Raw genomic sequence first — 5,534 nt, forward strand, 5'->3', positions numbered from 1 at the left:
ACGGAGTTAAAACCGTCTTTTGCCCGCCCAATAAAATACGGGCATTGCTGCGAAGTGTGAAAGATGACCTCGGTTTGAGGAAGGCCGGCGTATACCAAATTCCCTGTGAGTGTGGGAAGACTCATATCGGACAAACAGTACGCACCATCGAAGATCGTTGCCGAGAACATCAAAGGCACACTCGACTAAAATATCGAAATAAGTCGGCGGTAGCAGAGCACTGTTTGTCCGAGAAACACGAGTTGGATTATGAACGTACCAAGATCCTGAACTCTAAATATTGGTACAGCCGTTATAAGGGAGGCTATCGAAATTCGCACCAGGGAAGATCTTATCAACCGAGATTGCGGCTACAATCTGAGAAAGACTTGGGACCCGGCATTGAATGTAATTAAGAAGACTCTCAGCAAGAAGTACGAACTGGCGACCAGGGCGAACGTAGCAAGCACATCGACGCTACGACGGATTCCGACGCCCACATCTTCGCGACCGCCTGCGCGCGGGCGCGGACGGTGAAAAGAAAGGCCCGCGTGGGGAGGGGATTTAAATCGGCAGCCCGCCCTCAGGAGCTCAGTTCGTCAGCGCACCTGACGATGGCGACATGTCTCATCGACGAAATATTGTGCCCTGTTGGACACTATGAACCGGCAGTACACCCGTGGACTGTTCGAGCAACAAATACGCCGGGAGAAACTGAAGAATCACATTAACCAGGATGTTTATTCCAATATTAATAGTGACCAAGCGTTCGATTTTCTTATACGACCCTTTATGACGAGTACGTTGCGGACTCTCCAAGACCATTTTGAAGGCTAGAGGCGGTACTGATTTCTGATAATCGTTTGTGTGGTGTACTTACATTCCCCACAAGCACTGTGCAAAATGTGGCTGCTAGTTTCCGGCCTTTGCACTAGGCTGAGACCTCGTCGGATCTGACGGGATTTTAAACTGAGGTTATAAATGTCGGCAGCCGGTCAGGAAACAAACAAGTAAAGAAATACACCGTATGTAGTACCCTTCCCTTGGCATCGTGCTTTTCTCTGCAATTATTAAGTTGACAAATTTGAGTGCAGACTCCGCGATGGCTGCTTGCGACATTAAAAGAAAAAAGGAAAGAGAGACACGGGAAGCGGGCTCTCGCTGCTGTGCACTCTCGGGACGGCGCGGCGGTTGAATGCGGCGACCCTTGGCGGACAGAGCGCGCGCTGCTCGCCGTAAACAGGTGGGGAGGTAGCGGGGAGCTTTCCCGTAATTAACACGCGCCCGTCTTCCCGCCGGCCGGACGCATCCCGCGAACGACGCACACTCGACGGCGACCGGATAATGAGTCGGAATGGCAGCCGCCGGAGATCCCGTGTTTAGAGAGGCCGTTTGTTTCCCGTCGCCGGCGTCGCAGGAATTACTTTATTTTGCAGCCACGGACGACTGCGCCGCGTTTTCGCAATTATACGGCCGCGCCGGAGGCGGATGCTAACAAGGCCGTGTAAACAGACAACACGCGAGGTAGAAGGGGCGGAGTTAGCTCGCGCGAGCGAGCACGTCTCTGATGTAAGGGTTCACACCTCCGGTTTGTAATGTAGCTCGCGTCTGCTTCTGAGACGCGGTCTGTCGTCTGGAAACTCTATGCGACGGCTCAGACCGCGCTGTGGACGCACTCGCGTTTGCAGGCGACTGATTACGTGTTCTCTCGAGACCCCTATGAAAAATCACACTCCCCACAGGCTTCCACTTTTGGTCCACTATTATCTCCTATACATCTTTACGATTTTACAGTTAACATACGTATAGTAGGTTCCGTACTTTTAACGTATGGCACTACGTAATAATTAAAAAGGTTAGATAGCAACAGAAGATATTCTAAATAACGTTTCTCAGCTAGTTATCTGGCTTCTCCTTCAGTTACGAGCAAAAACCCTTATATATTCAGCGCCGTACAACAACCAGACCAACACCGAAAATACACGTAACGTATGATCAGCAAGCAGTGTGTGTGTTACTGGGTGTGCATGATTATGAAACTGGTTGTTGTTGTTGTTGTTGTCTTCAGTCCAGACACTCGTTTGATGCAGCTCTCCACGCTACTCTATTCTGTGCAAGCTTCTTCATCTCCCAGTACCTACTTCAACCTACATCCTTTTGAATCTGTTTAGTGTATGCATCTCTTGATCTCCCTATACGATTTTTACCCTCCACTAAATTGGTGATCCCTTGATGATGAAAATGGTAAGAATCTAATTACTGAGCTCCTCAATCAGCTAAGCTCAGCATGTACTGCAATTCGCATAACTGTTGGTGCAGGAAACAAACAAAACATCGAAAAATATTCGTATTTTTACATTCATTAATGTCCTGCGCCATTTTCTCGGTTAATTAATTACTTGGAAAGGAAATGATGATTACACTAAAGCGAGTAACGGGAGTAATATACGTAATCAACTACAATCATGTGCGCCCCGATAGCTGAGTGGTCAGCGTGACGGATTGCTGTCCTGCGGGCCCGGGTTCGATTCCCGGCAGGGTCGGAGATTTTCTCCGCTCAAGGAGTGGGTGTTGTGTTGTCTTCATCATAATTTCATCCCCATTCGGCGCGCAGGTCGCCCAGTGTGGCGTCGAATGTAATAACACCTGCCAAACGCTCATCTCCATTTCAACTACAGTCATTATGTAGGCGACTCTTAATTAAATTAGGCATTCTAACTGAACATCCATAAATATATATTCATTCGTCAAATTCCTCACAAATAACCCACCACAGCTTGAAATGCATAGAAATGTCCGTAGCTACAACATTAGCAGAAGAAATGGCCTTCATCATCCAATATAAGGCAATCAATGTATCTGAAAACGGTTCCATATACAGCTACAAAAACCTTTGATCGTTTCTCAACAACCAGATTTTAAGTATCAACTGAAACTGTTTCTTGTGGTATATCATCAGTCTTTCACAAACACATTTTAATTGAAATGAAGACAATGGCTTTTCGTTTGTTGATAAATTTCATTAAGTTTCACCTAAAACAAATGTAATGCGGATACTAACATGTTAATTGTTATTAAACTTACGGCACCGTGGTTTTTATCAATCAGTAAACAGTCAGAATATATATATATATACGAGTCATATAAAGGTAACCTGCAAATTGACTCGTTCAGTATATTCGCGCTAGAACTCCTGGCAGTGATACAAGGAGCTTGGTGTTACCATACTTACTTGCTGAAAGCAAGAATGAACCAGGAAGGAGTTATGGATAAAAGAAATGAATTTGTAATAAGAAGGTAGTTAATTCACGCGATGTCCACCAGAATCTCGCAAGTGATCTGGCTCACTTCGGAGGCGATGTGTTGCGCGTTTATCTGTCCATCCACCACAATGGTCCTAAGCAAGAACTTGTTCTATTTGTAAAGAGGGCAATCCTCTATTCCATCTCCCTCTGGAAGCATCGCCTGCTACATTGTTAAAAGATTTCAGTATCGCACTGTACCTAGCTCTATCTGACTCCCCCACCTACATATATTATAGCTAGCAGAAATATTCTGGAGGCTTTGCATTTTATCAGTCATGAAGCAGGTATCATAGAGGGTCTCAAAGACCAGTTCGTTGGAATAGGGAGGGCGGGTTGAATTTCGCTGTAAAGCTTAACACGTCAGATCTAATACCAAGAGAATGTGCTCATTTCATTCCTTGAGGGCGTCGCAACAGGAAAGTTGATCGCTAAAGTGTGGTAGCCACAATACATCCCTGCTTTAATATCACGTGCAATTGTGAGGTTGTTATACTGCACGCCGTCATGAAACTGAGGCACCAAATTAATGAGCTTCTCAACTCGTCCGGACTTTTCTTGTGCATGCCGCAGTGGAACCTTCGGCAGTCACCTGGATGGTCTTCTAATATGAAGAGGGACGGGGTTGTTCGGAGCTCACCCCCTAACGTTCCGTGACTGTGTACCTCCTTTCCAGCGAGTCGCCACTCCGGCGCCAGTACACCAAGGAGCACAGGTTGCGTTCGTCTGCCACACACGCGAGTCGTGCAGTGTAGTCTAAGAGTCAGTCAAGCGTAAGTGGAGACGTAGCCTGTGACAAGAGCGACTTATTTCCTAAACAACCACTCTTTTGCGCTTAAGTAATACACTGGTGTGTAAAGTAACTTTCATATGACGTGTCACTGCCAAGTGACATAACTCGATGGAACTTGGACCATAAAAATGGTTTAAATGGCTCTAAGCACTATGGGACTTAACATCTGAGGTCATCAGTCCCCTAGACTTAGAACTACTTAAACCTAACTAAACTAAGGACATCACACACATCCATGCCCGAGGCAGGATTCGAACCTGCGACCGTAGCAGCAGCGCGTTTCCGGACTGAAGCGCCTAGAACCTCTCGGCCACAACGACCGGCTACTTGGACCATATATAGGAAGATCTTCTACAGCATAATACCGAAGGTAGCTCAAAGACTTACGCAATGAGGCCGACAGAAATTACACTTTTATTCCAAGAGAATAATTACACTGAAGTCACGACGTTTTATCATGATCCTGTGTTCTATTCCTCGGCCAGCGTGGTTGACAACAGCTCGACAGCCATTGGTACATGAGGACGTGCTGCCATACATCTCCCCAACGCATTCCACACGTGTGCGGTGGGATTTAAGTCGGGAGAACGGCCAGGTCAGTTCATTTGCCGAACAACCTCGTGTACCAAGAGCTCCTTCACCTGCAGAGTTCATAATAATGAAGTCAGGGCCGAATGCATCCCTGAAAAGACAGTGTGCAGCTGAGAAGTCTTTCTTTACAAGACTTAGTTCACGAAGTTCATGCAAATTCAGATCTCTATGCTTATTTTGTTACTCTGGAGGCCACCACTCTTCTGGCTAGTCTGATGCGGCTCACCACTATTTCGTCTCCTATGCCAACCTCTCCAGCTGAGAGTAGCATTTATAAACAACGTCCTCAATTAAGAGTCGTATACGGAGTGCAGAATAAAGAACAGTGGAACATGACAAGGGGTTAAAGTAAACCGCAATAAAAACAAAAAATATTCTGGTAAAGGTGGGTCCGCAGGCGTGCAGTTTTTGCGAGATAATAGCGAATGCGTGGCTAAGAGCCTCCACTGACTTCAGTATGAAATATTCTCCTTGTTATTACGAATGTATTTGAGTTATAAATTTTTGATTAAGTCTCCATATGACTGAGGTAAAATATGACGTAAACCTACATGCAGTTCATGAGTCGCTTCAGCACGTTTCTCATTGAATGTGTGATTAGGGGTAGTAGGCAACCGTCTCACTTGGCCTCGCATTCTTCCAAGAAAACTTGATGGTTGAGGGTATTTTCAATGGGACGTTCCAGGATTGCTTCATGATATTGCACTTACGCAACAATGAAAAAGCATCGTGGGATGCCGGCATATTTTACTGCTGATGTAAGATATGTAACGCCCCAATATAGTCCCTGATGGACAGTTTGAGTAGCCTCAACTACAAGATCTCCTGGCCTCTGATTTTTTCTGTCTGAGCTCATCTGAAAATGAAGC

This window comes from Schistocerca piceifrons, chromosome 3 (assembly GCF_021461385.2).
Source record: "Schistocerca piceifrons isolate TAMUIC-IGC-003096 chromosome 3, iqSchPice1.1, whole genome shotgun sequence".
Classification (NCBI taxonomy): domain Eukaryota; kingdom Metazoa; phylum Arthropoda; class Insecta; order Orthoptera; family Acrididae; genus Schistocerca; species Schistocerca piceifrons.